Source organism: Parus major, chromosome 2, assembly GCF_001522545.3.
Source record: "Parus major isolate Abel chromosome 2, Parus_major1.1, whole genome shotgun sequence".
Classification (NCBI taxonomy): Eukaryota; Metazoa; Chordata; class Aves; order Passeriformes; family Paridae; genus Parus; species Parus major.
In genome coordinates, this window is record NC_031769.1 from 85338712 (window position 1) to 85361449 (window position 22738).

The following is a 22738-nucleotide window of genomic DNA, read 5'->3' on the forward strand; positions in this document are numbered from 1 at the left end:
TGGCACAAACAAGGGACGTCAACAGACTCCATCATTTCCCTAAGCACCAAAAAAAGTGAATGCTGGAAATGCTCTTTTTTGAAACATTAGTACTTGACAGCTCCTGCCAAGCATTAGCAGGCCAGTAAAATCTCTCTACATAAATTGTGTTGTAATTAGTGTGATTTGTTTAATGTCACCTTGTCTGGCTGTCTGAGAAACTGTCTCAAAATATAAAAACACTGCACTTCTCAGTTGAGAAAGTGGACTCGGACTTCACTAAGACATTTTTATTTCTTGCAATTTTTTTACCATGGTCTTTTCAAATCACTCAGGCTGGAGAGCCTAAGCCAAATTAGGTAAGAATTCCCAGATAAGGAAAATAAGACAAAGTAACAACAAGCATAAAACATCTCTTGATAAAAGTAATATGATAATAATTAATGTATGTTGTATTTCATTGGCAGGACAACACAGTAAAAACATTCTGATGGCCTAAAATACCTTGTCTGTGTACAAACCAGCCATTTTAGGGGAAGCAACTGAGAGGTGAGAGGAGAAAGTAATTTGTTTGCTGGAAAGGTGTGTTAGAGTCTGATCTTTCTCCCCGATGTCCTTCAGCTCCTGTGCTGGTCTTCCTGAGCTGCACACCCAGGTCTGAAGGGCCAACACGAGTGAGTGATGGCAACTTTTCCACCAGGTGGCAACCAGGAGAGTAACAGGAAAGCAGTTGAGGGGTACTGGAAAGACTAGAGAGGAACTGGGTAGCAGCACTGTGGCTTCCCGGCAGACTCCAAAACATTAAGAAAGCCCCCAGCTTGAATGTGGTCCCAATCCATCAGAGCCCAGAAAAATCTCATGACAGACACAACAGGAGGAAAAACCATCAGGTCTTACCCTTGGTTGTTGAAACCTGATAAAATAACTCTTATCTTCCCTATCCTCTGAGCATCACCAGCAGTCTGAGGAACAGGGTAAAAAAAAAGATTGGGAAGCCTTTTCAAGCATGAGAAGTATCTTGGGATGAGAAAGGTGCAGAAGGAGCACTGGATACCCAGCTTAGCAATAGCATTTTTCAACTTTAATCTTTCTTCCAAATGTTTTGCTTTTATTCCAGCTAATTGAACAAATGTCTTAAAATTCACAACACAAACTGAATTTGATTAAATCTAGCTTGGTTCATATGATAAAGCACTGCAGTTAGAATGCAGCTGGAAAAATACATTATGCTAGGACAAATAAGTATGGTTAACTTCAATAAGAGCTGAGGTAAATTGCTTTTTGCGTGAGATGTGCAATTTTACCTCAGTACAGCTTTAATCAAAGTAAAATATTATAGGACAAGGGAGAAAACCAAAACAACCTTACAATGTAATGTTTTGTCTACCAGCCACTCAGCAACATTTTAGTTTAAGTTGCTAAATAAAGCCTAGGCTACACATTATCTGTCCCCAGTTGGTATGTAAACAATTAAGGCAATATCTGGCTATGAAATAATTTATAACAGATAAAAAAAATCCCAGAGATGTGTACAAAAATTGTCCATCAGAAGCTTGCCTGCCACCAAAAATTTCACTGAAAGGGGAAGAATGAAAAGAAATACAGGTATTTAAATAATTCACACTTACATGACTATTTTCACAGCCACATGAAAAAGAATGTAAATTAAGCATAGCAAATAAATTGGATAAAAAGTATTAACCTTGCATTTGTGGGAAGGAATGTTGCTGTTTCTTCCTCAGCAGTCCATAGCTGATGTTATCCATAATTATTATGTGGGTACTTTGTAGATATAATATGGGTGCTTCAAGTTCCCACTTGCAGCAAATCGCAGCCTACCTTCCCTCTGAGCAGGACCTGCCCTTTTTTGAGGGGGCAGACCCTGGTGTGCTGCTGCCGTTCCCTGCTTTGCCTGGATGGATGTCTGCTTGTGGCAGAGCAGGATCACAGGATCACCTGCTACCCCTTTCTCACAGGGCCATGGCTGGAGTTGTACCTTCAGTTAGCACACAGCAGGAAGCTGGCACAGGCCAGATGCTGGGAAAAACCTTTCATTCTTCCTGGGACTTTCATTTCACCTGGGACTACAATCCCTGTGGCCAGGATGGGAAGACACTGACAAGCAGCTTCCAGCAGAGCCTCAAAAGGGTTTCACTCTTCTGTATTTCTGTGTGCCACAGGAATGTACATTTGATTAGCATGCAGTATACATGGGAGACACACTCTCCAAGGGGACACCTGGTCACATTAAAAGTGGATGACACACCAGTCACAGCCTTCTCTGTTCATTGCAAGACTCCTTTGGTTCACATACCCTCTCTTTGCAGCTTTCCCCTCAGCTTGCCAGCTGGGCAGCCAGTGTAGAGCAGGAAACAGCACTGGAGGGTAGGAGTCATCAAAGCTTGTGCTGGTGAATCATCAAGCTGCAGGCTTCTGAGACCAAAAAAAACCCACCTACACATCTGTCTGCCATGGAGAAAATGTAGGGAAGTTTTTGACAGTTCATGATCCGTATTGTGCTGCCCATAAGCTTCAGCGCTTTATAGGGAGAACTGAACTCACTGCAAACCTGAACCTGTGCAAGGATGAGAGGGACCTGCTGCCTTTGTCATGGTGGTCAGAGTAACCCCTTGGCCCCCATCCTGTAATCCAACTGAGGGAGGGCATAGAAGTTGTGTTTAAGCCACCAATTCTGAGAGGATCTGCATGGAGGATGATTTAGCAACCTGGAGAGCCACCAGGAATGCCTCAAGAGAACTATTAACCTCACCCTGTCAGCTGAAGTAAGACTAGGCTAAAGTAAATGTGTAAAGCCTTGATTATAGTCAAATGTTTGGTAGAGGCAAGATAAGGGTTCATTAGATAGCAGGCAATCTGGGCAGTGTAGCACTAAGGACCACATACAGTTCTTTCTCAGAGATGGAAACGATTTGTTGTCTCACCATCCAACAAGCTTTTTTACTGAGTATCCCACCAAAATCATCTTCATTTGAATTTTATGTGAGAATCTTAGCTTCTTGGAGGCAAGAAAAAGGAGGGACATGACACCCTCAAATGTCTGCAAGTGCAAAGCTGTTTTGCAGAGAAACTAATTCTGGAATGATGGAAAAGTGCTGTGTGCCCTGAGGTGTTCTTTGCACTCAGTGCAAAGCTCAAGGGGGACCTGTGCATGGTACCCTAATGTTGAGCATTGACCCTGAGGTGTAAGGCTGCTTTGGCTGTGGGACAGGGGAGCAAAGAAGAGAGATAGGCACTTCTTTCCAGGGGCATTCCACAGCAGACAGGTCACAACACAGGGTCCAGTGTTGGGACACTTGGCCAGGCAGAAAGTCCAGCTTGGGAATCAGGCATTTTCCTGGTCAAGTAGAAGACATGGAGGTGTGAACAAGCTGGTTCCTCTCAGTGCACATAGAGGTCCTCATGAGCTAATTTAAACCCGGGTTTGCACCCTTGCCAACAGACTACTGAACCTTCTTCATGCCTGGCCCTGGAATGAAAATGGAAAGGGAAAAGTGACCAACAGCCCCTTTGCAGAGTGAACAGTTCCAGTTGCCTTTTACTGTCCTCCAAAGCTATGGGAACCTTGGAAGCCAAACCCACTCCAGGGGTAGCCTAAGATGAGAGCTTAGCCAATCTGAGAAGGTATGGGAGCACCAAAGAGAAATACAGATGATTTCTGCTTTGGAAGAGGCTCTCTCCCTCCTTTGGGATGGTCCTAGTGCCTCTTTGTAAGACCACATGCTTTCTGATTTCACAGGGAGCCCTGGATCAGTTCTAGGGAGGAAAATGGCTTGGTAAAGGCTAAGAGGCAACTAGTTTTTCCTGCCTTCCTTCTCCTCTTCCCTGACACATTGTCCTCATTCCTGACACATTGCAAAGCACAGCCCTTGTCTTCTCATGCCAGAAGCCCAGTACGTGGGGGGGATACAGCAGCTGCGGGAAAAGCAGGGTCTTCTGCTGCTCCCAGGACAGGCAGAGAACTTCTGACTGATTGTGGCCCCGTGGGCATGGTCTCCACTACCCAAACCTGGCCATCCTTATCCTGAGGTAGAAATGCCTCTCATGCCAAGGGAAGTTTTTTCACACAAGAACTTGGACTCATGCTTTAATAACCCACCCTGCTTCTACTATTTTTGGAGGCTGTCTAAAGGAGTGAAGCATGTGCATCTGACTCCAGCTGAAATTCAGCAAATTTCACCTCTTCAGAAAAAGTATCTTTGCAACTACAGGATAATTTTTAATCCCCCATATTCAATGACCCATATACTGCTCATGTCGAGACCAGGAGGTCTTGAGGACAGACATGAGTGTTCCTTTCTGTGTAGCATCCCCTCTTTCTCCTCAGCTGCCTTCCTTCAACAAAGGATCTACTGTCTCGATCCCTTGGGTATCCACCAAACTTCTCTGCTCCATGTTTTCAGCTGTGATTTATTCACATCATTCCTACTAGAGCCAGAGTTTTCTCTTTCCAACCCCTTGGTTTTATTAGTATTGTATAGTAGTGTATAACATTAGTTATAAATGTGTTGGTTGTGTAGAGGCCCACACGTGATGGGATTTGACTGGGAGCATTTCACCGGCCAGATCAGAATCTACCTCCTCTTGACTGCACACATATCACTGCCTCAAAATGCAGTACTTCATGTAGTTTTGATTCTGACAGTAAAGGCTGCACTGAAATCTCATCTGGGCTTGTTAGTGATATATTGACTTAAAATACCCTGCTTTAAAGAAAGCAAAGAAAAACTCAAATCTCCCACTGAAAGCCAGTCCTTTCAAGGGAGAATGAGCAGTTTGTGGAATAGAAGCATTTTCAGTCCAAGAGAGACAGATAACGTGTATTTCAACAAAGCCAAAATATTTCTGGGTTATGTTGTCTTAATAGTTTGTGTTTTAGTAAGTGTAGCTAGTGCCACAGTCTGAAGCCACATTGGTAAAAAACTATCACTTACCTCATGCTGTCTATTACCAGGCCCTTGCTGCAGCCTCCAAACACTTTCAGCTATGCTGGCTGTAAAACAACTTAGAAAATTTCCCCAGTGCAGGCAGGCTTGAAGAAGAAACCAGTTTATTGCAATTCATGTAAGTGAAAAATACATGACATTAAGTTGCTTCCCAGAGGCATTGCTAAATGAATAATGGATAAACAATGTCAGTGACGCCCCTGTCACTGAGGCACAAAACTGAGGCACAAAAAAAGAACAGCAGTGGCTGAAGGTTTCATTCAGCCTGGCGGGAAACTTCCCAATAGAAGGAGTCCCAGACAGAAAGAGGTATCTGCCGCTGCTTTATATGGAGATTACTTTCCCCATGACCACTCACTTCGCTATAAATTTCTTCTGCTCTGTGGATTTACACACTAAAAAGATGTAATAGGGAAGGAATATAAACTCTCTCTTTGTGGTATCGCTGGCTCACATATTGCAGCTCAGCAGTCATGGACAGCATCCAGCATTAACACTCAAAGGGACCTGCCATATTTATGACTTCTCCAGCCTCACAAGAGCAAGAAAGGCTGGCAGAGAATGATTGAAGCACAGCTGAATGAAATACATAGAATAAAGAGAGAAAATTTAAAATATTTTTAGAGTCTGAATTTCTATAGAAATGAGATCTATGCAATGCAACTTGTCTGGGCAAGAATGTGTATGTGGTGGGTTGTTCTTTCCACAAACACCACACCATAGTTTGATTCTGCTCAGCTGCTGCCAATGACTTTTAAGAGGAGAACGTCAGCAGTCTTGGAGGCAATTCAGTTTGTCCATCATGGATGGAAACAGATGCTTATGCCTAATAAGCTTATGCTTATTAGCCTTATGGAAAAGCTAATAAACTCACCATCATTAGGCATCAGACTACAAAAAGAGGGTAAAGGTTTTTGAAACTGGATTTACCTGTTCTGTAGCCCACAAAACTTCCCCTCCATGGCTTAAACTGGCTGAAAAATATCCCTGTATGTGTTTCAAATGCATTTGCCAGCCTCTCCAGGAAAAATAAAACAAAAAGTTTGATGTGCAGGTCACCTGGGAAGAGGTGGCTACAGTTGCAGAGTCTTTTTCTTCTGCCACTTTCTGATTTCTCTAAAACTCTCTGCAGATGCTCCTCTGTGGGGGCAAGGCTGCCATCACCCAGCCCAGGCTTTGCTGAAGGCATAGTGTGTGCTGCTGCTTGTGAATTAGCTCCTGCAATGTGGAGCGGGTCCTTGAATTTATAGTATCTGTTCAGGCTTCTGGGTAAGCAGAGAAAGTGAACATCACCATATGTACAAGTTGAGCTAAGAGCATTGGGAAGGTTTTCCAAGCTGTGTTCTGCCACACAATGAATGATATTTTTTTTTCTATTTCACAAACGTAACTGACAAAATTTGGTTTGGGGAGGAGGAAGAAGTTCAAAAATATATAGTCAGACATTGTTTTGCAGGATCAACAATTTTATACATATCCAAATGGAACTGCTTCCATTAAGAGGATCCCCAAATATAATGATTTCCACAGTAGGCAAAGAAATCCTAATAATGAATGCAATTACATCAAAGACACCCCATTACCTGTATTTATAATTAATGTGATCTTGGTGAAGGAGTGATGAGAGGCTATTTACTGCTTCTTATTGCAAACAATAGTGGTATCTAGGTTTTTACTCCCACATTTATAACACATCAGAAGAGAGGGAAAATTGCAAAACAGTGGCTAATATCAAATGCCTCCAGAGAAAGCTATGAGCATACTGTCTGATGTTCAGAGGTGAAAAAGCACCAAGAGTTTCCATTTCATCACTTTTAAAATCAGATCACTTGCTCAGGTGCTGCTTTGATTGATAATGCCAGTGTTTGCTTCAGAAATGTTCAGGCTCGCTTCTCTGTGAAGAATATCGAGGACTAGGAAAGAAGTTTCGGCCTACACTGCATCTGAATGAAGTGGAGCTCACACTGTGGTACTGATTATTTCAGGTCTGTGGAATTGAAGAAAGCTTTCTCTCACCACACGCGGTATTAGCTTTCACTCAAAACCCTCCCAAACAGTAAAAACTTTTGACTTGATTGCAGCTGCTAAAGCAGGATTAAATGTATAACCAGTGTATGAACTGAGATCCCTTTGACTCTGAAGAGGGCCTCGAGCAATGATTCAAAACTACATGAACTTTCAACTTCAGTTCACTCAGGGTCGTGGGGTCTTCAGTTGTAAGCTGTGTTTTTCCAAGCATTTTTTCCTTTATTTCTCCTTTTTCTTTTGCTACAGGGTTCATTATTTTGCAGAGGATGGGTCTTTCTGCACTGCAGGGATCTATCTATCACTGCTGACTCTCTGCATCTTCTCCACATGGAAGAAGTAATTGGATTGTATTTTCTGCACACGACCAAGACAGCAGGGAAACCCAGAGCTGTAAGCCAGAGAACCAAGCTGTCTAGAGGGTAAGAAAGTACCTGATGCTCATGAAAACGAAATGTCTTGGTCTAACAACAACATCTTTCCTTTCTTCCCATGGAAGAGCTGAGACATGCTGAACTGCATTCATCAGAGTGCTCAGGAAGGTGAGCTCTTCAAGGAGAAGTGAAAACCATAAACACCCAAATGATCCATTCAAAAGTGTAGCCCAGGGACATTAAATCCTGTGACTATACAAAAAAATAAGTAAGCTGTGGGATGCTAAATGTACAGGACATTTCTTAAAGTTACAATGCAATTACTGCAAAATCCAGTGGCTTTTTTACACTGCCAGGGCGTCCATGTGCTACCACATGGCTGATGTATACGATTATGCAGAAACAACTGCAACATCTGAGCCCAGACAAAAAGGCAAAAAAAGTTCCTTATTTCCAGACACAATTGTATTTATTATTATTATTATTATTATTATTATTATTATTATGCAGCAAAATGCTATGTTTTAGACTTAAACATTGTGCTGTTTCTTTTTTTCTAACAACACTAAAATTCTGACATAATTATATTTGGGGAAAGTGATGGGATTGCCAAGGCTTTATGCTGTTAGTCTTTAAGAGTTTAGTAGATGTATTACTTTCCTTCAAATGAATGCCTGCTTGTCATTGTCAGCCTTCTAGTGTTTGTCTTCCCCCCTCCCTCCTCCTTAGATCCGAGCCTAAAAAAAGAATCTCTTTGGAGCTTGATGTGTTGCTTGTAGCTATGTTAGAGAAGCTGTACTATTCTGGGAACATTCAGGCTCCTCCAAACAGCTCTTCCAGCAGTGACACCATGCATGGTTTTCATTTCAGCCTTAAGAACTTCCATTGGTCTCCTATCAAGCCCCACCAGCTAAATCCCAAGTGCTACAGGGAAGGAACTCCACTACACCAGACTGTCACCCCCCAAACATGCAGTCATCATCATCATCATCACCATCATCAGGTTTCCCATGTAGGCTGATTTGTGCATTTCTCTTCAAGAAATATTTTATCAACCTTGACTGGAATAAAGCACTGCCACAGGGGGAAGACTGTCTGCTATTATTTTCCACTTATAAAGTACACAAATCTGCATGATGAGCCAAATTCTCCTATTGCAAAGATTATTTGTTACATGAAATAGCAAAAACAGCAGAAAGAAACCATTCCTGGAATTTATGACGAAACAATTTTTCTTTAAAGCAGCAAAACACCACCATTGTCCCACTCGGCATATTAACACTCACAGTAGTGATGACAGTCACAAAAATGTGGAGGAGTATATGATTAAATCAGTATTTCTTAAATAATTTTGGATTGTGCAAGCTGATATTTTGGAACAATAACAGAGAACGTACGATGTTCTGAGCTGTCAGAGTTTCTGAGGGGGCAGATTCAAAGGTCTTGCGTCACTTAATGCCTCCCAATCTCCAGATTAATGGAAGAGGAGCAATGGGACAGGGTGTTGTACTTGCAAGTTGGATGAGTTATGATCTGTTTTCTTTTTTCTTTTTTTGAAGAAAATACATAATTTAAATGCTGCTGTCATGTAAATCTAAAATTACACAGTACCATACACAGATTTCTTACACATAATATGAGCTGGTACATATATGTGTGCAGGTATTTGTGTTGTAATTTAAAACATAACATCACTGCAAGCTAAACAAGTTTAGGAAACTTCTCTGAGAGAAATTCTTTACCTCAGGAAGAGGATCTGCAATAATGAAAATCAATGTGGCAGACAGAAATAGCATTTAAGCCTTTACTAGCAAGATATGACACATCAAAGAAGTTAAATTGATCTTCCAGCCTTCTGTCCCAAATATTGCTGCTGCAAGATGAGCCTCCTTTTCTTTGTGCTGACAACTACACAATGTTCCTGTCCCCATCAGTGTATGTTGCATGCTGTCTTTGCCACCACCCTCTCTCCATCGCCAGACATCTGAGCTACAGTCAAAGATCTGAATTGACAGGAGCAGAGTTTTGCATGGGCAGTGATGCCGTGAAATCAGTGAAACCCAACAAATGTGGACCCTTAGCTTGTGAGCAGCCACAGACACTGGGATTTCAGTAAGCAGCACGACTGAGGCTAAACTTGGTATCATAACAAAGCGTGGGTCTAAATAAAAGCTGCCTTAAACTCCCTGGAGGTTTGCTGCTTCTACATGAGGACTTGTCAGAGAGTAGCTCTCCTACAGAAACAGCCATACCAAATATAGTGTGCTGGAGTAAATGCAAGAGGCAGTGCTGGAAGAACACTAAAATTGTTTTGATCTCTTTCTTTTTCTTTTTCTTTTTCTTTTTCTTTTTCTTTTTCTTTTTCTTTTTCTTTTTCTTTTTCTTTTTCTTTTTTTTTCTTTTTCTTTTTCTTTTTCTACTTTTTCTTTTTCTTTTTCTTTTTCGTTTTCTTTTTTCTTTTTTCTTTTTTTTTTATGGATGCTGTATCTTAAGGCATTTGTGTGTTTGCCCTTCTAGCTCTGTGATTCCCTCAGTTAGTGAGACAACACAGCCATTTTCAGAAGCTTCAGGTCTTTCTAAAGGCCATGTTTTGGGCTGAGAGACTCCGTTATGTGCCAGCCCCAGAGAAGCTGGTGAGCAAGTTACTCTCTCAGATGACTGTCAGCCACCAGGACACCCTGATTATGTCACTTTTCTGCTGGTCTGCTGTGGGTCAATTGCATAGTTAGCTTTGATTTAGCTGTGTATTCATGCAGGCAGGTGCAGCTATGATAGGAAGCAGCCAGACACAATAATACATTTTCCCACTTTACCACAATGGTGTATTTTTATAGAATGGCAGAATGGCTTGGGTTGGGAGGGACCTTAAAGATTATCTGATTCCAACACCCAGAGACATCATCTGATTCTATGGGTAGGACACCTTCCACTAGACCATTTCCTGGCAACTTCCTTGCTGCCCCTTCCCTCCTGCTCTGTTCAGGATGGCAGGTGTTCCTCATGCAGCTGCTGTGACCTGCAGGAAATGTGCAAGCATGTCAAGCTGCAGGACCTGTAAAGATAGCAAAGTAGTGATCTTACCTGGAAGCACAGGTACAGCAAAGCTGAAGGCAAAGCTCTCCTGGTTCACAGAATCCTGAATTTTCACCAGTGTGTTTTAAAGCACAGCAGGCAGTAGCACTTACGGGAAGTTTCATTCTTTGGGCCTTCTTATTCCACACAGTCTTCCTCATCTGCATCTTCTTTTTCAATTTTTTTTTTTTTTTAATTTGGACTTAATTTTTTTTTTAATTTAACTTCAGCACTCAAAGCAGAGCGCAGTGAACCCCTTGTATGTCAGTACAAAACCCTTGCTAGAAATGGTTTTGAATGAAGCTGGGCCAGCTCTCACCTGCCCCAATCCAATGCCCTTTCAGCTCCCCTGAGGAGTGGCCTTGCTGGAAAACTCTGCAAGCAGTAGAGTCTGGTGCAGCTCCATGGCAAGTCAGAATAAAACACAGCAACAGTCCTAGATTCCCCTCTGGGCTGTTCCAGTGCTTGTGTGTCCGTATAGAGCACATTTCCCCACTGCAAACTGTGGGTGTTGCTTGCTGTGGGGAGGGACAGAAACTGAGTGATACCTTCCCTAGTGACCCATGCTATAACACACCCCTGTGGGTGCTAGAGGGAGGTTAGCCTAAATAAAAGCAAGGAGATGTCCTAGGAGAGTGTGTGTGCTTCTGAATGACAGCTGAGCCATCTCTGGCCACCAGCATGACAGAGATCACCTGATGCTTCAAACATTGTCAGCAATCTCATCTATAAGCTGGCAATTTTTTGTTTTAAAATTACAGTAGTTTTCTGAGTAATAGGAGTATACTCATGCCTGGAAACAGTAGAACACATAAAATCTTTTCTATTTCAGTGCTAGAAAAAAGAAGGGGTCAAAGCTCCAGGAATTAGTGTTTCTTAGCTGAACTCTTGTAGACTGACTTTTGGTCCAGAGTGGTGTTTTTTTGTGTGACCCAGTGATAAATTTCTGAACAAAGAACCTTATGATGCAGAGACAATACTTGTAAGGAGCTTTTAACTCTAGATGTGCTGGAGGTCATTTTGAAAACTTGTGGTATCTTTTCTTCTCACAGCAGTGCTTGCAAATGGATTGAAATCTTCCTCGGGGATTTCTGTAACAAAGTGGGTAGAAATTTAAGTGCTTTGTAATCTCTGTGGGAAGAGATAGTATCAGGTAGAGTAGGTAATTTGAATTACTTAGAGCAATGATGCTTTTGAAAGCCTTACTTCACTCTTGTGAAAACCAGTTGGTAGCAAAATTACATTCCAAAAGCTTCTCTGCATACTCCCCTAATGAACTTCTGATTTACGTGCAGTTTGTAGATGAGACTTCTTTCTCCTAATGTCATTTTCTTCCTTTTATTCAAAGCAGATTTCTGGTTTAGAGGGAAATATTATGTAGCATGTATAGCCGCTGTGGAGGAATTATTGCAAATACCTCATCTGTAATCCTTTTGTTCTTCCACTCTGAAACCCCACGTCTCACTTCTCCATGGAGGAGAGGATATTGTGTTTGACTTATTACAAAGCCTAAAGCATTCTTAGGATTAACTGCAGCTAATCACTAAAAATATGCCTTCTCATTTTGCAACTGTTGTGACTCTTCAACATGGGAAAAGTGCTTCCTACTTCAAAATCTATTTTACTTTTCATTTTTGTTTCCCTTCCAAAGGCTGGGCCTGGGCCTCACCAGCACGCCTAATAATGTCATCAGGACTAAGGACATGAGGATGACGAGGTGTTCCGCACCCAGCAGTGAAACCATGCCAGTACAAAGATCTAAACCAAAAGTGACTGGACCTCAGACAAAGGAGGAGAAGGGAAGTGGTTGAGGTCTCCACACAGATGTCTGATTACGATTCCACCAAGGTGAATTTGAAACTGTGTCACAGCTCAGCCGCTTCTCCCCAGTGCCTGTGGAGCCAGCTTCCAGCGTGACACATCCCATCTTTGACTCACCAGGTAAGTAAGGCTGGGATATCAGTATGAAAACTGGGCAAATATTGACTTCTTTTGACGTACAATAACTTTGTTGTACCTATGATACAATATATTTATGTAATGTTTTCAGCTTATGCATGACTATGGGCTGGAATTAGTAGCTTTTGAAAGATAATGCTGAAGAAAGGAATGTCAGATACTGTGCTGGGGTTTAGAAAACTGACCACTAATCTAATGTTTTCCAATAAGCCACTCTGATTTACAGCACAGAATAAAAGTTGTCTCAAGAAGTAAGTGAAATAAAATTGTGCTTCAAGACATAAACAAGCTTCATGAAAGTTTGGGATAGGAACAATATCCCCTTCTGACACATTACTTTATAACTGCAGAATGTGAAACTGCTTGCATCATTCTCTGAAGGATCTAGTCCTGGCAGTTTTAGATACTAGGTAAGTAATTTTTTAAATTTATAGGTTCTCCAACTTCTTTCAATGGATATATAGGTTTTCAAGGATATTTTACACAGGTCAATTGCTATGTAGAGACCAAGAGCTTCATTTCCTCAATCACATTTCAAGATCACATTAGAGGGAATTCACAGATGCCCAGGGACTGATGAACCACATGAGGAAAACCATGAGACAACTCAGACCAGGAATCGGATTCTGTCTGACAGTTTTCTACACCTGATGTGTCTAAATCAATGCTTTTTTTTTAATTTTTTTTTTCTTAATTGCAGAAGTCATGCTTCAATTCAGCTAGAAAATAGGAACTTAAGGAAAGAGCTTGAATGTCTGTGGCAAACCTATAAGGATGGACATACAACATGGTTGTAAAGTTTAATTCTAGACTGAAAATCAATGAATAGACAAAGATTCATGTTTCTAAGAAAACAAAGGCATAAATCTACAGCCATTTTGAGGAATGATGTGCAGATTTCTCCTGAGGGACATACAAAGAAGGCCCACACCTACAGAAAGGCTGTCCCAAGATTATGTCACCTATATGTATCATGAAGGAATTTTCTTCTTGGCTGCTCAGAGGAGGATTTTTAACATTTGCCTCCCATTTATTCCACAACATTTCGTTGCTGAGTAACTTGTACTTCTTTACACCATTTTAATTTGATGGCAAGTACAAGTAATGCAGAGACCTTTCTTTCCTAAGGGAAATTAAGAAAATAATTCATTCTTTTGCTCAGTAACTCAACTGAATTCAATTTGGGTTCATTCTTTTAGGAAAGGTGTTTATCTAGTTCTGTCAAATTAAAATATGGAATGAAAAATGTCAAAAATACTGACCATCTTGTCATCACAATTCTTAGTTCTTTCATGCCATGCTTCCTCCACAGAGAATTTTATTTTGAAGAGGGAAAAACTAACATAAAATCTTAGAAGGTGTAAGTCACACCTGTAATTTCTGCATATTACTAAATACCAACACTATGTGCATGGCACAATGCTTCAGCAAACCACATTGATTTGGCTTTCTGAGCTCATTTGTAAGATTTTAATTTTATTTTTTTTTCTTATATTTACTTCGGTGTATATTTGCCAGATGAATTGTATGCACAGAAAAAGGTGTAATAAAGGGGCAGGAGTATCAGCTGCATTATGTGTCCCTGAGAGACAGAGCAAAAACATTATTTGGAAATTTCTGTGGCACAGAGCCCTGCTGGCAGCTGCTGATCTCATTCCTTTCCCTTACATGGGGCTGTTAACACGAGGACACATAAGGGAATGGCTGAGGACTGGAGAGGCCATGACTAAAGTGAATATTGATTCTCTTTTTCCTTAGTGTGGCTGCCTGTGTAGAAAACATCGATCAGTAGTGCAGCCTGAGTGAAGGCTGAATGAATTAATGGAAGACAGAACCCTCTCGGAGCTACTGAATACACAGAAAATCAGCCTGGCTCGGGATCTGTCCGGGCTGCAAGTACTTTGCAGTAGGCTGGGCTGCTTGCGACTCTCCGCTCTCACGCTCCTCGTTCCAACATCAGCTTTTGGGCGTTAGCATTAGCTGTTTTTATTTCATTATGCTTTTATTTACTGTTGGCAGGAGAGGAGGACTGGAAGCTGCCCAGAGTGCTGGCTGCAGCCACCGACAGACCTCTTTTTCCCCAGGGCTGGCTGCAGCACAGAATTGTCGGGAGCTGAGTGTGTTTCATATCCAGAGCAAATTTTCCAAAGTGCCTAAATGGCTTGAAACTGCAGGTTCTGTTGGCCAAGATCAAGTAACTTGCTTGGGCAATGGCTTCCAGTTAGCCTTCTTTTTGTCTCTCTCCCTATGTTTGTGCATTTTCATTTATGCAGAAATCATTTAGCTCTTCTTCCTTTTATTTAAGCAGGCAAGGAACAGCGAGCTTCAAAACTGCAGAATTCCTTGAAATCTTTTAGCTTCAACTATTCTGTCTCTGATAGAAAAACGTGTATTTGCTTTTTAATTCTCAGTCACTTTAACTGGTTCTGGTAACTTTGTACCCACAAGCACAGAACACTAGATGGATATACTGCAGCAAAACGAGTTACATGTTGTATTTAGAAACAAGTACCTTTAAAATATTTACCCGTCTGCCAAGACTTGGAAAAATGAGAAAGCAAGTTCAGCTCAGTACACAGAGCAGTTCCTCACTGCCTGACTCTCCTCATGGCTGCTGGGAATGCCTGGCATGTCAGGTAACACATGCTGAGCAAGAGCTAAAAAGCCCTTCGTTGCTTGTAAAAATGAAAAAAGCTCCTTATTGGAAAACAGCTCTTTTCAGAGGCATTACAGCTGTGGATGATGCTGTAGATATACTTCTCAGCCATCAGGCAGAGTGCCCAGCAGGGACCAGATTTCAGCAGTGTCAGTAGGTAAGATGTGTAACAGTGATAAGTCCAGTTGTCTTGTACCAGAGCATCCTGTTTTTCTTTATACCTACATTGCAAAAACAACACATGCTAACAGCATACATTTACATGAAACAAGCAATGATTGAACATACCTATTTAATTGTTCACCGCCACCTAAGTCAGGAGAGTCACCCTGGGTCACCCTGCACTGTTCTGATGTCCCGTTCTCTCCTGACACATCTGCAGCTCTGCTGTTTCATGTTAGGAGACCTTTCAGTTTTGGCTTTGCTCTGCCAGTAGCATCTGGTGCTGTTCCCTTCTGCTGTGACTGCAACTGGCTGCTCCTTCCTGAGGGAAATAGATGATTTCTTGAGGCTGTGGTGATCTGGTCTGGGAGGTGCTGTACAGTCTCAGATAGGAGGTCTCGACTAGCAGTCTCCTGTCTGTTCAAGAGCTTACAAGCTGAATGCCTTTGTAACCTCCTCTTGGACTTGAGGGTGGCACCAGGTGCTGGGGCTCTTTCACACTGCAGGGTTTGTAACATCTGGCTGATGCCATGGGTTATAACAAAAAATGACACCATGCACAACAAACATCTCCAGGGGTTTCTCCAACTTCAGTCTCTAATCTCTCAGGCTTCCTGTGCCCTGTATGTGTCTATAATGCTTTAGAAATGACAGCTGCAGAGATTTTGACATTGAGGATCCATGTGAAGCTGGTGCAGAGGCTGGTAAGAGGCTGCCCTGACCCTCTGGGCCCAGGAGTGTCACATTCTCTCTGCATTTGAACTGCAAGTGGAGAGGGCACAGAAGGGTCAGACAGATATCCTTATGATCCCACTTTCCTCTGTGTCACGGGACTTTGTGCACAACTGGCAATTATAGATGTAGCCCTGAAACTCACACCAAGCTTCTGACCTGTTCTCACACACTATTTTATGCAGCATGTCATGTCCAACATGACTGTAATGTCTTCTGTCTTACTCACATCCAGCTCTGTCTCCTGCTTTTTTTAACTTCTCTCCCAGAAATTTTTCTTAGGCAGACTCTTCTTCCATTATTCAGACTCAGATCACTTTTCACCACTGTTTTGTTCCACATCAAAGCCTGTAACCTCACCCCTTTGCAGTTAGGGCTCCCAAAAGCCTAGAAAGCTGCTCTGAGGAAGCTGGTCTCTGCAGCTGGGGCAATGAGCTGGGGTGGCTGTACATGTTCCTGTTATTGAGAGCAAACAGACTTGTCCATACTGTTTGATTTCTTTCTCCCCAGGGATTTTGCTGGGCTATCTCCCTGTCTGTTCACTGTTTTTTCCCCTGTCTGACAGTGTTTGCTGTGGGCAGTCATGCTTGGCCAGAGGATAATGCTCCATGGCTCTGCTCAGGCAAGCCTGTCTCCCACATGTTCAGCGTACGTTGTGTAAGGAATGTCAGACCTTTGCTGGAACTACTGGGTGGCTGCTTAGGAGAAATGCTGGGAGTCAGCACAGGCACATCCCACAGTTCCCACTGTGGGCAGTAGGTTGTAGTGATTGCCAGAGCTCCCTTCTGGGCTGTAAAGGTTTTGCAAGCAGCCCTTCTGCGTGGTATTCTGTGCAGCATACCCAGCTTGCTGTACTCTAGAGACATTGCTGGGCCCTACCCTCTCCTCACCTGAGAGCTTTGGAGGCCCAGCAACATGTGTTATACTTGTCTGTGCGCTCAGCAGTGACCTCTTTGTGATGCTGGCTGATCTCTCAAGGGCTGGATCCATTTCTCTCAATAATTTCACTTGCACTCTGGAATCCCACTAGCAGCTCTTGTTTTTAATTAAGGGCTCCATAATGTCTCCAAAGATATGCCTAGTGTCAGAGATCTTACATCTGAAACATAAGGCTCAATTGCCTCATTTTTTTATTTTTGGTTTTGAGCACAATTACTGAGTCCCTCTACAATCTTATTCTGTCCAGGTCAAGTCTACAAATAATTTTCTTGATGGTTCAATTGTTCCAAGTATTATTTTAAAAATAATAAGTGACTCTCTCAGGTCACTTCTTGTCCTTTTTGCTCAGTGAGACAGTGAAAAGTTTTATTTCCATGTTTTCTCACTCTCTGTCATGGCCAAGTCCATGTATCAATTCCCTGCTCACATGAACATTTCAAACCAGCTTTTTGAGCTCTCAGTGACCCAAATGCCTTCTGGCTGTTTGCCTGCTTCATTCCCAGGCTGTCTTTCTGTGTCCACTGCACTGGCTGATGACAAACTCTGTCCCACCTCTCAGAAAGGGACAGCGTATCTCCAGCTGCAGATCATCCCTTTGGATTAGTTAATAAGAGAGAAGTCCTGTTAGAATCTGTAGCAAACATCCCTCAGGTAGCTGCAATAAATGAGGAAATGTTTAAAGGTGAGCTATGTCCTAATATCACCTGTTGGAAAGGACTTTATGTTTCATATATTTCATATTATTGCTCTGAAAGACTAAACGCAGGAGCACATTACCAATTGAAGTGCTTGTGGAAATTAAATCCATGTTTAAATGAATTTGAAACTTTTAATGCAAAATTGAGCACTTAGAAATTTTGCATCAACTCCTACTTAATTAAAATTAATAAGGTTTCAGAGAGTTTTAGTTGGGATAGATGAGGAAAGAATTTGGCCTTAAATGTGTAATTAAAATACAATTACTTTGGAAGGAAGTAATTACTGAGGTTGTACCTCAAAAGCATACCTAATGGGCTATCAGGAGAAAAGGTTTATGTGTTTGGTTCACCAGCTATACTAGATATAAAAGGATGCAGTCACTGAAAGAAAGAGATATTAGCAAGATCATTTAGGTAGATAGTAGCAGCTCTTTTATGGTCAAATCATTCTGGCTACATTTAGAAAGGAGACTACTTCATCTTAGTTTGGGGTGTGCAAGCACCTCCACAGGTTTTCCTTCTGACATGTTTAATTGTTTCCCAGCCCTCTCATGGGCCTGTGAGAGAAGGAAGCATTGTTAAACCAGTGTCAAACATCTCTGGATGAGGGAAAAGTTAGCACTGAATGACCTCAGCTGTCTGATTTTAGGAACTATTTGACAATGGAATACTCAAAGTGAAGGGCCTAATCTGACCCTGGTTAAAACCATGGAGGGAACGCTCCTCTTGGTCCCTGCACTAGTCTGCATGAAGCCCTGAGCATGGAACCAGAATTGTGGTGTCAGTTTTGCATAAACCTAAACTTGGTTTTGTTTTTACATTATTGCCCTGGCACACCTATGAAAAATGGTTTAATAAATATGACATTCCACAACATGCACAAAACAGACAGGCTTGGGAGTTAAAGCTGAAGCGTGAGCATTAAAACTGAAGTCACTTTGTGCTCTGTGGAGACAGAACAATCCATCATGCATTTGATTTTTTTGTTTTGTTTTGTTTGGCTATTTTTCTTTTTTTGGGTAATGTGATAGGTTTTGGTTTTGAAGTTAGTGGTGTGGTTTCTGTTGACTGTACTGGAGTTTGGATTAGGTTCATGGAAATAAATGGATTATATTTTATAATAAATGGTATAGGTAGTCAAAGATGCAAGGTTCACAGTCCCATTTGGATCAGATCCTTTTCAAAGGTTCAGAGTCACAGATTGCATCGAATTTCCTGGAACACCTGGGTGTAACATTCAGCTTAAATCATATCAACATGATTTGATTGCAAGGTTTTGATTTAACCTTGTTTCTTCACATAACTTTCTGAGGTTTCTAACTGTGATTTTTACAAGTACAGTGTGTTTTGTAAAAGAAGTGTGGGAGAGGAAATATACCTGTCTCTGCTATGCAGTGTCCCCTTCGATACATTATCAAACATAGTGAAAGTAGCCTGATGTTTTAATCAACAGATACATGTCCTTGGCAAGGAAGTGAATTTAGGATTTAGTGAAATGCACTCTGCTGAACTGTTGACACTCAGTTCATAGTCAAACTTGTATTGATAAAGAGGAACACCCGCCTTGTATTGAAGATTTAGCTCAGTAAAATAAAAGTTGGTTACAGTAATTTCTCTCTACCCTTACATTCCCTGCAGCAATGCTTGTTACATGGGTAAGTAACACATGGAGAGTTTGACTTAGCATTTTTCACACCAAAACCAGATGTCTTCAGTAATACTCAACCAGGATATTTTTCAAACTTGTTTTGTTTTGTTTTTAATGCAATACGGAAGATGTGGGATTGTCAGTGTTGTGGTACATCGTCATCTAAAATGGTTTCCAAGTTAGAGCTCCCAAAGAAGCCTGAGAAAGGATGTTTCATGTACAACATTATCAGCACTTGTCAACAGGGCAGGACTGAGTGAAGTCAGCCTTCTGTGGCTGTAATAGCACAAGAGCTTCCTTGCCTTCAATAGTTTCTTTCTTTTTCCCCAGGGTCGTGTAGCAACTAACACCTGAAAAAGCAGCCTTTATATCTTCCTCAAGCTAATTAAATACAGATTCAAGCCGAGGAGCAATATTGCTAAGTGTCCTTTTGTTACCTTGTTAGTCTCTGAAGATTCTCACATTTCAGTCTTGACTGACCTAAGTGGCAGCAGAGTTCTCAGCCATAGAAACCACATCTGGAGAAAATTCCACCTCTCAAAATCACAAAGCTCTTAAGGATTTACACGGAGTGACATTAACTACCAGGATCAAATAAATGTAGCAAAAACATGCTCCCAATCACAGAGGTCACTGAAGAGCCACACAGGTTTGGCTTACGCTGAGTTTTGCCTTTTTGTACCCACATGAAACATTTTTTTTAACGGTTCCAGAGTGGGGGGAGAAATTTATAAGAGAAACTAATGGCTTGAAGTACACAGCTGAGACAGGCAAAGACTATTGCTTATGTCTGCACAGCATCAATAGCAGCATATTTTGAGTGTGATTTACCTCCTGTAATCTTCGGCTTCCCCCCAGACAGGGCCACTGGTGGAGCAGGTGCTGTCAAAAGGAGAACATCATGACGGCTGAGCCCTGCTGGATGTGTTCAGAGTCTGGATGGAGGCCATTCAAGCCTTTTCACCTGTATTTTATACCAAGTTTGGAACAATGTGTTTTAGTTGATACGGTGGTGTTTGGCCAAATGTTGGACTCAATGATCTTCAAGGTCATTTCCAACCCTAATGATTCTATGATTCCATAAATACAGGTACTCACTGACACACATCTGTGCCATTCAGTTTACAGGATTGTCCAGGTGCTAAGGGTTTGTATTTTGTATCCTTTACACAGATTAAAAGACTTCTTCTAGTCTTTAAAATTTGTAACCTGTGTAACTAGACTGTATGAAGTGTTTATGTCTGAGAATTTCAGGATTTGGCAACAGTTTTGCACGGGGACATGGGATAGTGCTTACTTCCTTTTTTTCTTATTTTCTTTTACTTGTTAAAGGCAAAACACAAATCTGTGCATTTTAAAGCAGCTCTCTGAAATTTCATGGCTTTATAATTGCAATCTATCGGACTGAAAACTAAATCTAAAATTAGACATAAAAATCACAATATTACCAGTCCTGGATTTAAGGCTTATATCACTGTGAATTTCTACGAAAATATTTAAGAATCAATTTAAATGCTAATGGACTTGTTTGCCATAAAACTAGGCAGTAGTCATAATAGCTGCTTCACAGCCATAGTATGGGTCTTTCCTTCACAGGACTTCACTTGTGACATTAAATTTAGAGATGTTGCTGTGTATCATAGACCTATGCAAAAGGGAGGAGGGTGGAGGGGGAGGGGGTGGTTCTCTGAAACCCTGCAGAAAGCAACTTCTCAAAACCTGACTTTGCTCATGTGGACTTTGAAAATCTGACTGTAGAGCCAGACACAAACTTGTGTAATCCCGAGGCAGAGTTAGAGGCAGAAGTACCTGTCTCTTCCTGCCCTGTAGCTGGTGACTTGCTGTGGTCCCCAGCTTTGCCTGTGGGATGTCCTCTATATTCAGACTTCAAAACTGGATCCATCTGCCAGCTTTGTGCCGTTCCTTTGGGCTGAACTTTTTGGAGACCACAGGCGCTTCCCACTCTGGGTGGTGATGGGGTTACAGCCCATTAGAGGCTCTTTCCATTTAAATTGGGACCAGCTGCATCATTACTTCTGAAAAGCACATTCTGTGACCTCTATCACACCATCTAGGCCAGGGTCTGAGACCGTGTGATAGAAGGGATGGTGAGGTGGCTCCTTTGGCCAGCACACAACCAGTGACCTTGTTAAACTTTTGATATGAGGGCCTGGGAACAGCACCTTCCCACACATTTTTTGAAGCAGTCACTGGCAGTGCTGTACAAGCAAATGGCCCTGGGTCAGGCTATCCACACAGACCTGGAGCATCTCTGTTCACAGTCACTACCAACTCATTCCTGAGCTGATGAAATCAAGTCTGCTGTGAGGCTGTGTCCTGTGTCCAGGCTCTCCAATGTCAAGAGATGACTTGGTGTAGGTTGCTGGCTCTCTGCTGTCCGGCTTTCATCTCTGCTCAATTTTCAGGCATATCCATTGGATTCGTCCATGTGACAAAACTAAGATGTGGCTATGGACACACTGTCATGTATACAAGCACAAGACGGTGGTGACCCCTTACCCCATTTTGGCCTGTGGTGACCAGCACTCATCCAGCAATTCCTGGACATGAGGTAAGAGTCAAGCCCAGGACCATTCCAAATACACAGTGTTAAGAAAAAGTAGTTGAATGACATGGAAGAAAGAATTGTTCTGTGCCAGGGAACAACTCCAGACATATTTAATTCATTGTTGTATTTGTAGCATTTGAAGCCTCTTTCATTTGATCAAAATTGTTTGGAAACTGCCTAGCAAATCCCAAGGTCATTTGGGAGAACTGGCAGGGAAAAAAAGAGGGAGGAAAAAAGCAAATAAACACACTTGCCACCAGCAGGTTTTGCTAAATAGCTAAGCATGGGAAAAAAATAAAAAAAAATAATAAAAAAAAAAAGTGAAGAAAGCTTCCCTCCTGGTACTTATGGATTGGGTCAAAACAGGCAATCATAGCCAGCCACAAGCATGTTCATGATCCACAAAATGTGTATACAAGGAAATGAAAATCTGGGAGTGACAAGTGGAAGGAGAGTGAAAAAGTTGCTCCAGTGAAGCTGTTGGAGGAAGGCTGCTCCTGGTGTGTCCCCACAAAACAGACTGCACTTACTGAGACGGCTGAAACACCTTTGGACTTTCTGTCAGAAGAGGAAATGTGATTTTGCAATGCAGCTAAGCCTGAAAGAGGATGGAGGGTCAGGACAAGGAGTCAAGCCCTTGTTAACCTGGTGATAATAAAGCCTGTGGGACAGAGAAGATGGGGCAGTTCTTGAGAACCAAGTTCTCCAGAGAGTTCTGGAGTTCTGGAGAACTTTACAAGCCCAGGAGCTGCACAGTGGTTGTACCCAAGAGAGCTGTGGCATGAGTGTGGCTTTCCTGTACTAGGTGTCAGACAACCCAAAGCAGCAGAAAAATGTGGTCCTTGCCAGCAGACACTCACACCAGACAGCAGAGACTCCTTCACTCCCTTTCTGCAGGCAAGGGGAGGGATGGGACACCACAGCATTCCCTCCTTCAATGTCTCACTGAGCTCAACACCCT

The 22738-nt window shown here is 42.0% G+C and overlaps 2 long non-coding RNA genes across 10 annotated transcripts in view; one reads left to right on the plus strand and one right to left on the minus strand.

The window, feature by feature from the left end:
• The window catches only part of LOC107200028, a 137892-nt gene that overhangs the window by 59067 nt on the left and 56087 nt on the right, over window positions 1-22738 (plus strand). For 5 of the 7 annotated variants that reach the window (XR_001519455.2, XR_004496017.1, XR_004496019.1 and 2 more), the window contains 2 exons: window positions 7218-7390; window positions 12066-21780. This is a non-coding gene — a long non-coding RNA (uncharacterized LOC107200028). The remainder of the gene's footprint in view (window positions 1-7217; window positions 7391-12065; window positions 21781-22738) is intronic. The other 2 variants (XR_004496018.1, XR_004496021.1) reach the window with 2 other exon arrangements.
• Window positions 10604-22738, minus strand: part of LOC107200029 — a 35153-nt gene continuing 23018 nt past the window's right edge. For all 3 annotated transcript variants that reach the window (XR_004496022.1, XR_004496024.1, XR_004496023.1), the window contains exon 7: window positions 10604-11505. This is a non-coding gene — a long non-coding RNA (uncharacterized LOC107200029). The remainder of the gene's footprint in view (window positions 11506-22738) is intronic.